Source organism: Vidua macroura, chromosome 2 (genome assembly GCF_024509145.1).
Source record: "Vidua macroura isolate BioBank_ID:100142 chromosome 2, ASM2450914v1, whole genome shotgun sequence".
Classification (NCBI taxonomy): Eukaryota; Metazoa; Chordata; class Aves; order Passeriformes; family Viduidae; genus Vidua; species Vidua macroura.
Window position 1 is genome coordinate 96,057,344 of NC_071572.1, and position 12,662 is coordinate 96,070,005.

Below are 12,662 nucleotides of genomic sequence, written 5' to 3' on the forward strand. Positions count from 1 at the left end.
TTGTGTCTGACAGAGCAGACTGTTTTAATTAGCAGTGTTTTAATGGAATAATTGTGACTCTTGTGATAACATGGCTTAAGGTAAAATTAGATCAAAGTATAATATTCCACAGTCATCACAGATTATGTCAGAGATGCACAGACAACTAAATCAGCACACACAGAGGAAAAAGAATGGAAGTTGGAGACTCTCTGAGAGAAACCAAACATCCACTAAATGGAGACGGCATCTAAATGTAGCTGACAGTCTTCTCATCTTCCCCCAGAGAAAGAATTTAAATGCTTAAAACTGGATTCAGACTTTAGAAACCTAAATACAAAACTGAAATCATCCCAACATATTACCCTTCTGGACAGTTGCAGGCACCTCCAGTTCTACTGCTCCAAACCAGAATTAGCCCAAAATTTTCAAAAACCTGACCTTGAAAAGTCTTCAGCCAGTCTAAAAGACAATGATCTCGGATAATTCAAAATTAAATATCTTTAAGAGCTGCTATTTTAGAATGACTTGTTAAAAATGTAAGGCAAAAGCTCTGGGCTGGCATAGATTGATGCTTTCTGTAATTTTAAAACTCTGACTTGTCAGCTCAGTCCTTTGATAATAAATAGAGCCATTGTAATCTATAAGGTAACTATGTTTGTGGGAGGAAATTAATGAGGTCTAGAAGAGAATAGGGTAGCTGGCCAATAACTCTTTTTCTGCTTGTCCATGTATGTAGTTACACTTTGAAGGTTTAGGTGCAGTCAATGGGAAATAAATTCACATATAGCTTTACAGAGAAAATTTGATAAAAAGATGCTGTTGCCACTAATAGCCATAAAGAAGTCAAAGAGAAATCTTAAGATTACATTCAAATCATTGTTGATAGAAAGGAAATTGGTATTAAGAAAGTTAATCCACATGCTCTTAGATAGTAACAAAGCAAAATCTAATTTGCCATGAAAGTGAAATTCAGAGTCCTCTGTTTTGAAGAACTAATTAATTTTGCTTTAGTACACAGAAGTTTAGTGTAAAATATCCCTTGAAAATTTATGAGAAAGGCTGTTTTACATAAACAGAATTACACCTCATTAGAGCTTTAAAGAACCATAAATCATGCATAGTTTAAGTTTGTAAAGCTTCAATAAATGAAGTTATTGTGGAAAAATAGCATTTCTTTAGGGTTAAAAATTAATTGATGATATTTTAGTAGATAATGGCATTAAAACTTGTCTTTTCTTTCTTCCTTTTTGGGTGGTATAGGCCTAGGGGAAACTGCCTCCAAACAATTCTTGTTTTCTTTCCTCAGTTTAATTTTAGCAGGATTATTACATTAAGAATTATCCAACCAACAGAAAACCCACTTCTAAGTTTAAAAAAAAAGGTGTGTTTTTTTTTTTTTAATGCTCTGGAGTGCCATTGTGGAAGGAATCAGACATTAAGAAGATATGTGAAGCTTCCGTGGATCCAGAAGCTGTCACAGAAAGTTTCAACCATTTTTCAATCTTTTTAATTCCACAATTATCCGAGAAGAGGAAGATCTTCTCTTTCATTTGTCAGCTTCCTTTTAAAGTATTTCTAATTCTTTAATTAAATTTCCTTTGTAAGAGATCTCTCACAGTGATGTCAAAATTTCCATGATAAATCAAGGTTTCCTTGTAAAGCCAGGAGACAAACACTCATTTCTCAGTCTGTAACACTGCTGTCTGCTGTGATGGTAACATCCCACTTTTCTAAGTTGCAAGTTATTTTGAGAGTTGAAGAGTAACCAATGTCAAGGTTGCAGAGAAAGATTCAGCTAAGCTTTTCTTTCGGCCACTCTGAGTCTGCCTTCATTTGTCCTCTGTGGAATCTCACAGTTCTCCTATCCCTCAAGCAGTCTTGGAGCTGAAGCACTTTATCATCCGTGACTTACCCAAAAGGATTGTGTGAGTTTGAGTCAGTGACCTGTGAAGTGTCACACAGTGAAACAGGTCCTGCCTCTCTCTTTATCTCTGTCTGTCCCTCATGCATTTCGTGCAGGGTAGCACTTTTCTTTCCTAGTCTGACTATCATGTTCCCCAGAGGATATCTTAGCTCTGCAGTTCCTCTCTTCCCTTCCTTCCTCCCTCTGCTCAATCACATGCTATAAGGTGCCAGACACATCCCACACCATACCCCAGTCTGTACTGCTCTCTCATGCACAAGAGAAAATGAATATACAAAGATGTGAATCCCTGGTAAAAACAAAATATGATTTATTTTGCAGAAGAAATAAAACTCTTAGAAAGATTTTTTTTAACACTCTAAAGATATGTTTACATTACTTTAAGACATAACATTTTGTGATAATCATCAATGAAGCCTCAGTTTTATCCAAATATATCAAGAAATGTTGACTATGTCTCAGTTTTGTCCTTGCAAACTTGTTTTTGCCTCTGGCTTACAGGGTCCTTTTTCTGCCCTGCTATCATTCTTTTAGCCTGTGTTCTCAAGCTATGACTCTTCTGGCCTTGCTTTCTCAGCAAGGGTCTTCAGGACCTATTAACTGACCCTTAACAGCTTATATGTCTGTAAGAGTAGCTACACTGAATTTCTTTTCTGCCTGTTTCCTCAGGCACAGTGCTGCCAGATGTCTGAATATAGCAAACATCCCATTAACCAGGAAAAACACATCATCTTTCTCGGAACAGCACTAAATTTAACATGGTCATTAAAAAAATGCTGCTAGGGATTCATTTCATAGACCTGCTACTATTCTGCAGCCTACAAAATAAAAGACTAGCACGCCATCTTAATTACACCAAATAATTATGAGTTGCAATCAGAGACTCTTAAGATACATTTACTTCAGAAACTGAGGGGAGCATATGAGAAGGGGAAGGAATTAAAATGAAGTTGATCATAAAGCTGAGATTTTCCTTACTATGCATGTTACCATGTCAACCTGAGTTATGCAGCATCACATTTGAGATCTATTCAAGACCCCTTCAAAAGCTTAGCAACTAACCAGGATATTATAGATGGATTTTCAGCTGATTTTGACATCTTTTGCATGATAAATGCTACTTAACCACATTCTTTTTCTGGTTTAATATCAAATACAACTGAGCAAATGTTTAATTATATCCATGCAGATGGTTTATTATGTAAGAGATAATTACTTGTCCCACTTTTTAAGTACTAAACCATTCAGAAAACATGAGGCACAATCATTTTAAGACAGCAAGTAACTTAATATAAAGTATTATTTCTTGCACATAGCAGAGAAAAACATGAAACCTCAATATCCTGTATGTGTATAAGCCTCAGATGGTTTAATGGGGATTCTTTTTTGTTACTGTGTGAATATTTCCCCTGTTCTAGCTGCCTTCTTAATGTCAACATAGCTTTCCACTGCTGTCTGACAGTGGCCTAAAGCCTTTCATTGAAGATTGAACTAATGTAAAGTTCGACAGCTAACCTTTCAGAAAATGCACCTTTCTTTATTTTTAAGTACTTAAATATATATAATGTTCTTTATAATTTAAAATACCTTACATATGTTATGAGACGTATTATTTACTAGTTCAGCATAGATCTGAGCATTACATAAGCTGGCACACAACAAAAGTTGGTAGATAGATGCTATTAAAGAATTTAAACATTTTTACCTATTTCCCATGTTAGTTGAGCTACTTAAATGTTTTGAGGACCAAAAGATGCAAAAAACTATGACTTAAAAGCAAAATAAAAGTATCAGCCTGAAAGTGCTTAAATTTGCACTCTTAGTAAAGAACCTGGACTTATTTTAGTAAACCACTATGTTAAACCTGCAAAAGGGAATAACTCCAGAAGTGATAAATCCATTGCACAATATTATGAGAATCACTTTGCTAGATGAAAGTCACCAATAATGTAAATTTACCATCAGATGCAGAAAGTTCCCTGACTCTTAAGACAGAGGCTGAAATAATTGTTCTCAGAGCAGCAGAGCAAATGGAGTTTAGCCAGTTGCACATCTTGCCTATATTGTTTCTTGGATGTCCAACGGTGAGAGAATTTCTTAATCTTTTCCTCAGCACAGACAAAAATACCCTTTCTCTCTAGTCAGGTGTCTTATTTCATAACATTTTCAGGAATTCAGAATAGTTTAGTTCTCTCCTCTTCTCCAATTTGATTACAGTTTCCAGTGCCTGCAGATATCAGGAGGCAGTTGATGGACATGACTTGCTCAACAAGGGCAGCAAGCTGGCAGTGATCCTCCAGAAAGTGTGAAGAGTCTCTGTGGAAGAATGGATGGTTCATACCTTATCACTGCCAAAGATATGGTGAAAGTTCATGTAGGTGCTGAGTTTGACAGTGTTTGCTCTTTAATTTAGAGCAAACTAATTTTTAATTGAGGATCACTGAATTTTATGAGTTTCATATCTTTAGCTAAACCAGTACAGAAAATCTCTGTCTCAGCAAATGTCTTCCAGACAGATCCATTTATGCAATCCCTGCGTGTTCCTTGGGCAGCTCAGCACATTCCCCAAGCATCCATAATCTCAGTAAGAAAATTGTCTTCCTATGCTACTTCATATTCCAGAATGAAAGTAGGACTACAGAATAATCAACACTCCCCTCTGACTCATTTAAGGTCTGTTACATTTGCACACAGATAACATGCAGGAGCATAACCATACTGCCTATTCACTCAAACATGTAATTCCTGGGCTGTGGTTTCCAGGGATGCCATCTTTTCTCTAATCCCTGATGATGCTGGATACAGAAATAATCCAGAAGAAGGTGGGTATCTGAAACCAAGATTACTTATGTTGCTTTCTGTTTTGTCCCTTTCCACTGGCAAACAAAAATAGGGAGCAAGAGGGAGAAAGAAGCAAAGGGCAAAGGTGGATTATAAAGAAAGAAAAAAATCAAAATAATAATTACTTTTCAGTTGTGTGAATAGATTTGAAAAATGTACCTATAGCAAAAGCTGTGATTTTGTCAGGCTTATGAGACAAAAATTATATTGTTAGACGTTGATAGCTTTAATTTGCAAGGGAGCTGAAATGACCCTTTACACACTAAGGCTGAACTCCATATTAAGATGAATCCTTGAATATATGGTTTGAAAAATGCTTTTTCCTCCTTTCTCATTAAACAGGGATTGCTTTATTGTTGCTGGGCATACATAGTGAGTCCTTCAGTTTCCCCATGGCCACATACTGTATAGTGCAAAGCTGGAAGAATTGCCCTAGATTCTGCACCTTTTCGGCCCTTCTGTCTGTCTGTGTAAGAAGCCATGAAAACTGCAGAAAGAAATGTTGTAATAGCTATTCTCCTGAACTCCCTGCAGAGTTTTTGGTGTTCATACTTTTTCATTCTCGAGCTAGAGAGGAAACACAAAGCTTCAAGGTGGGAAAGGATAAAACAGGCACAAAGCTGGATGAAGAAAAAAGAGGAAACAAAGTAAAGATAGGCTTTATGCTGCATGTTTTAGAATTATAACTATGTGTGATGATAATATGCCTGTGAAAAGCCACTGGTCTAATCAGTAGGAATGTGTGCTCTTATGTGTGTCTAAGATCCTATGCCATCAGAGTTAAATGCAAGTTAAAATGAAACTTGTCAGCCCCATCTATATTTCACAGTGTGCCAACTTAAAACAAAGAGGTGCAGTGTGTCTACCAAACTTAAGCAAATTTATTAGATGATACTCTGAATAAATCATGTGGATGATTGGCTTTGCTGCAAGATACTATAGATTAAAATACTCTCCTTTAGGTACATAAGGAGTCCTGGCATGTTTTCCCACAAATAGGATCTAGCAGACAAAAGCAGGTATATTCCTGAATTTATGAAAATTTAGATATGTGCATGTGCTGAGAACTGAGGGACTGCATAGCTATATGGCAAAGAGGGGGTGATTGCCATGTGGGGGCTGAGAGGAAGAAGCAGGCTGCTGTGTTGAAAACTGAGGGGGAGAGTGGTTATATAAAGATGAAAGACAAGGTACTTCCTACAAGCCTGATATAAGAAGATATAATTTGGGAAGAATCAGTGATAATGAAACCTAAACAGGAAAAGGAAAGGATGTGTATGCCCATGTACACACATCAGACACAACGCAAAATAAGACAAGGGAGGTTAACTGTTTAGTATTTGTATAGATCCTCTTATGTTGTACATACTAGTCTCTCCATCCTTTTTATTTTAAGTTTCTTATATGTATTTTTTTCCCTTGGATACAAGAATGAGCTAAAATTCAAAGGAAATTAAATTGCCTTGTTTGGGTTGTTTTGTTTTGTTTTGTTTTTAAAATGAAATACAATATAGCAGACTTAAAAGGAATTTTGTCTATCCCAAGCATCCATAAATCTACCCCTCCAAGAGCCAAGGTCAAACCTATAACATATATAATACATGTAACATACCTGCTGTTTGAGAGATACAGCCCATTGGTTTCTCAGGCTTTAATTTGGAAATGTTTGCCACGGTGTGATTTGTGCACTACTCACAAGCATATGCTTCCTATATTAACAGCGCTAAAGAAAATACTGCCATTTATTTTATGATTCAGTATATTGCAGTGGGGGCCCTTTGCATGTGACTGGTTATACAAATGGCATATAAATAGCCCCTAAAAGCAGAGGGGGGTTGTAATGGACCACTGGTATAAAGTATTCTTTTATCTTCTTAGTCCCAGTTTATGTTGTATTTGGGGAGCTCTTATTCTCACGAGTATTAGGTTACGTGTCAAGTGTTAAGGCATTTATAAAATTAACAGTTCTATTATACCAGCTAATGGAAACTGGCATCAGTTGTTAATCAGACCAGTAGCCTGTGGAAGTGAGAACTGTGTGATAATGGGAGAGGGGGCTACGTGTGCACATTGATCTCTGCCTCTCCCTGCTGAGCACTCTGGAAAGCTGGGCTTTAGCAGAGGGAACACGGCTGTGTCTTTGCCATGCCCGGCGGAAGGCAAACCCTTTACCCTTCTGGCCACACAGTTCTGAGCTGAAGGACTCAGTACAGAATGACAATACCAGGTCTGCCTCAAGCAATGACAGACAGCAAGCATCTTCTCAGCTAAGTCTCTACCCTAGATCCTCCTAAAGCTTTAATCCTAAAGCTTGTCCTTCAGCCTGGTGCACCTCTGTGGTCATCAGATACTGTCTAATTGTCTCTTTTGCTTCTTTTATCCTGGGAGAATATATTCATAAAGTATTCCTATGTATCCTTGATGGCGAGCTCAGAGTCTCTGCTGCCTTCTTTGCGGACACAAATTTGCAATAAAATATACTAAAATGAAGAACTGTGATGATGGCCTCTGAATATTGTATTACTTTCCCCAAAAGAGACAAATGAAAACTAAATAGGAAATGAAAGTTTCCATTCCTCTCCTAAGGGTTGTTGTTACAGTCCTTGGTTATGAAATTTCAAGGGCTGGATGTGTGTCTGCAATTGCATTCCAGATTTCTCTGAAGTGCCTTCAGAAGATCTTTGCTGAGTGTTTTCTTTATAAGATTGGATTTGAAAAAGGGGTGAGGGGATACATTTTCTGTTTATGTTTCATGTTTTATCTTGACTGCAGCAACAAAAAGGCATCATCAGACTGAAGATGTTTGGAAAGTAATATTTCTGCTGATCACATTAATTGTAAAATAAAACCAAGTCAATTCTCCTTAGATTTGAAGCATCTTCTTAGCAATTACAGAAACTGAACTTTGATGTGTAGCAAATGATAGGAAGACTGCTTAGGTGAGGAATCTGTAAAACAAAAAGGTTTGTTTTCTAAAAATAAACAAAGAACTGTTTCTAAATAATGAAAAAGACAAATAGAGAACAAATATTAGAGGGATAAGATGAACAAGACATCCAAAAGTAGAGCTGAGCATGGGTGCAATAAAGGACAGATAATGCAATTATTAAAAAACAAACTAGAATTATGACCTAGCAGAACATTTACTTATATGCTGATTGAAGCATATGCTGATTGATGCATATGAAGGTATACTTAAGCCTGCTAGAAATCAGTAAACCTAATTACTTACTTAAGTCTTTGTCTTTAATTAAACTGTACAAAGAATTTTACTTTGTTTAGAAATAACATAAACTGGCATGTATGCCTAGTAGCTTTAAGAAAGTGCTAGGGATTGAAGAAGACAGGGTAATTACATAAGGAAAGATTATATGTGCCGCTCAAAACTGTGAGAACAGCTCTGATGAATGAACTCAACTTCTCTAAAGCATAGCCAAGTTTGCAGAGCTGAAAAGCTGTGTTGAGCTGTTCATCTTAGGTTTGCACATTTATATTAAAGAAAATCCCACCCTGATTCAGCATATTGCTAACAGTAGCAGAATTCTTAATAAAATTTTAAGGGTTGCAGGAGCAGTAGACCTTTGGCATACAAATGAAAGCTGGGGATGGATATAACAAAATGTAGTTTAACTGGACACTGTTTCCCCAGATCAAAAAAAGCATCCATTTTGTTATAGGTAAGTACTATGAACCCAGGGGACTTTGAAGTCACTGGACTGCAGATGTTTTTATTTAGAGGTTGTGGTGGAACAAACCTATACCACTTTTACTCTGAACACAGTTTGGGACCCAGTGCAAAAAACACCTGAGTACCCACTCATCACTGAGACCCAATGGAGCTGTTTGCATTAGTAAAGTAACATTATTGAAGACGTCTATGCAAAAGACAAATACTTTCTGTGGAAAGATACACATTAAAGTGTGTGGATACCTCATCAAGATACAGAACCTATGAAAGAGGCTCTGTGGGACCAAAACACACTTATTTTCTGCAGTACGGTGGAGCAGTGCAGGGGAAGATCTTCTGTAGGTAGCTTGTTGCCAATAACACAATTGTGAATTTGCCATCAGTTGCCTGAATAACTGGTAAAGCTTAGTATAATTGGCCGTACCTGCATTGTTAAATGCATTTCCTATAGGGACAGCCCTGCACTCCCAGATGCAGGATGGCTCCTGTCCACACTGGATCTTCCCCTGCCTGAACAAGATGGCTGCATCCAAACTAGCCCTGGGCTTCCTCCTTGGGGACCTACATGGTGCCCTGGTTGCTGAGAAACATAACTGGTTTTTAATAGCTTGCATATTCTGGTAGAAATTGAAATAAATTGTTTATTTCAGCCTATCAAGATCTGTTTTTTTATAACATGAAACAGAAAGAATGTATTACCTCTTTTGGGGAAACATGTAAGGCTGCTTGAGGCTGGAAAGCCCAATGAGAGTGGGTTGCAAGAATGTAATGTAGGAGTTAATAGCTTGTGTAGGGTCGTATCGTCTTTGGAGAACACTTTTTGGACTGAATTATCCCCAGAACTGCACCTAGACTTTATTTTGTGGGGAACTAAATGTTTTAGTCCAAAGGAGTGCTTACCCTGAACCAGTATATACGATATAGATGATCAGGGAGCCAAGACCCAAAAGACAACTGGAGGAATAAGATATTTGGTAGTTCTGAGGTGTCCCTTGAGAAAAGGTTATGAATACACAATTCCCTATTAACCATTCAGGGAGCCTAATAGCTCTATAAAAATATATAAAAAGTCACCTGTGAAAAATGACAATATGAATCTTATTACTTTTCCTCATTCAACTGCTGCCATATAAAATGGTTTTTGTTTGACAATAACTCTCTTAGTATTAAAAATAAATTAGTATTAAATTAAATGTATTTTAAAATTATTTTGCCATCTCCTCTTACTAGAGGCTGAGGCTGACTTTTAACAAGAAATATAATTTCAAAGAAATCTAACTCAGTGCCTTGCTGTAAATTAATTACAATTGTTTGCAACTTTCCTTTAGCACTGCTCAGATCACTGGAATCAACCGCTTAAATGGCACGTGGGTTACAGGTTTCAGCTTCACCAATTCTGTAATTATGAAAGGCAGTGTTTTACCTCTTGTTATGAGAAGTAAAAAAAAAAATTATTAATCATACAAGTATGTATAAGGAGTACAGAAAGGTGTGAGCTGAGTACTAGGAGATCTACCCTTGACTTAATTCAAAGCTGTAGGAGACCCAAGAAGAACAGTCATAGGAAAGGGAAGTTTAAAAAAGTTGGTTGTGCTCTAGGCATTGGAACCCTTTCAAATGGGCCTGTGCTTCCCAGAAAGTACACATGAGGAACAAGGAACATCAAAACAGGCTGCAAAGCTGGGTAAAATGAATGTTGTCCCAAGTTTCTAGATCTCAGTAGGTTTTAAGGGTGAGCGCTGCAGAGTGTTTCACCTATGAAGATGATGCTCCTGGACGTGCAATGACACGGGGTATTATGAATATGCACAGATAGCACTTCATGCCAAAAAGAAAGGATATCAGTCAACTTCAGATGCCTCCATCCTTAGTAGAGAGCTGGACAGGAGTTTATTGCTGTCCTCCATATATTCAATGAGAGGAGCAAACTGACTAAAAAAAGCATTGTTATCTGTGAGAAAATGAGCAGCAGAATACAGCAGATTTCAATCTACCAGGCACACTACAAAATAAAGTTTATTAAGATGCCTTTAACTGCATAACACAGGTGCAGGAACACTGTATTCTTCAATACTCTATTTCACCATTATGTAAAAAAATGAAATTAAACAACAAGTTTTGAGGCTCAAGAGAATTTGAATATTAATATTTCCTGTAGAACTGGGATCTTATTAAAAGTACATCTTTTACAAATTAGGTTTTGTGCATGAAGAGCAAATTCAAGGCACATATTTCAAAGTTACTTAAAATTTATTTCCTAATGGAAGCTCTTATTATAAAATTGACTTTTTTAGCAGAACAAGGCCTCAACAGAGAGTAAAAATGATTTGTTTTATATAGGCAAGTTCTACTATAGTTATTCCAGAAATCATCAAAAACTAGTAGAGCACTACATAAAATTATTGTATTTAGAAACTAAAATGTATGGGGTTAGAAAGCTAGAAGATACTGGGGAAAGTTTCAAGAGGTAATTTTTGTGTTTCAGTAGACCTCTAAAATAAATTCCATTAGATCAAGCAATATTTATAGAAAACAACATCAACAGAAATCAGTTTCATGGCAAAAATTATTATATCCTACACAGCACCTTGGGAACCTCCATGCTGTTAAGCACTGTTTGAAAATTGTGCTTTCCATCAATTAAATCTCAGATGAATGAAGCTGTTCTTCAACAAATTAGAAAATAATTTAATGAGTTAGTTGTACATGTCAGATCACCATAGGAAAAGAAAATTCTTTACTGGGTTATACAACATATTCAGGGCCTTTGCAGTCCAAAAAATCAAGAATGGGTCAGGAACAAAATGAAGTAATAAGGAGTTACATGGTATATGATAGTGTTCAACCTCCAACCTTGTGACCAGATGTGACACCAGCAAAATACCTGTATTCCAGATTAATCTGGAATTGCAAAAGGCAGAGTAAATTAGATGGCTCAAGATACTGCTTCTCAGGTGCCTGATAGCAGGCTTGGATAGCAGATAAGATTGTGTTCTCGATTAGCAGAACCTCTGCGTTTCTCATGTTCCTCCTCTGCAGTGCTCCTTAGCAAGAGATCAGCTTTGTTCTCAGTAACTCTGAACAGTGATGATGGGACCCTCATAGAGGAAAGAACAATTTCAACTTTGCAAAGGAAGGTTTGTAAATAGTGAGTAGTATAGCATTGATATTGTAAATGCAGGTGAACCCAGTGGGAAGAATTAATGATGTCTGACTCCAGTTCAGAAGGCTGAATGATTTCTCTATTATAACTATGCTATAATACATTAATATACTATTTAAAGGAGATACTAAAACTACACACCTACTTTTTCTACATACCATATCTAACCAACTCACAACTTGTAACCCTGTTCGCGAGAGTCCAGCCACAGGTGGATCTGATTGACCCTCAGGCTCAAACAATTCTCACCAGAATCCAATCAAGCAATCACCCCAGGTAAACAATTCTCCAAACACATTCCACATGGGAAAAACAAGGAGCAGAAATAAAAATTGTTTTCCCTTTCTTTCTCTCTGTGCACCTCTATGAAAAATCCTGAGAGAGAGAAATGGGCTTGCCACACATTGATGCATGATTTATTTTAAGTATTACACAGTAAAAGCTTACTGAATCATACAACAATCTGGCTGAGCTTCACCAGTCTGAATTTGACCATTGCTTTTGTCTAATACCCTGTACATGTTGGGCTCTGCACATTCATGTTCACAGTGTAACAGGCACAGAAAAAATATCTGGATAACTAATTAATATTTGGAAAGCATTTGTACTTTCCAAATTCCAACAATTTAAATTTCATGTTTAGTGCAACAGGTTAATTGTCTGAATTGGCCATAAATTACCAAAATCTTAATATTTTAATAATTATTTCGGCACGACAGTGATTGTATGTCTCATTTTCTTCACACAAATCTTTAAAAATGTATGAGAAGAGCCTTACTTATATACTAAAAAGAAAAAGGAAAAATGTGTCCATTCAACTGGGTTCATGAATTTAATTAAGCTGATTTTAAAACAGATAATACTCAGATTAGCCTTCCATCCTGTATTCCAGACAGAATCTAGATTGTCTTCTGTGCTCTTCTGATGCACATGATGATTCCCACAGGATTTCATAGTGACAACACTGTGTATTTGTAGACTATCTTCAGATTCCATTTTGGTGGCTTCTAGAAGAATCTGTCTCTAACTGTGCATGAATCTGCCAATTCCTCACATCAGCACTG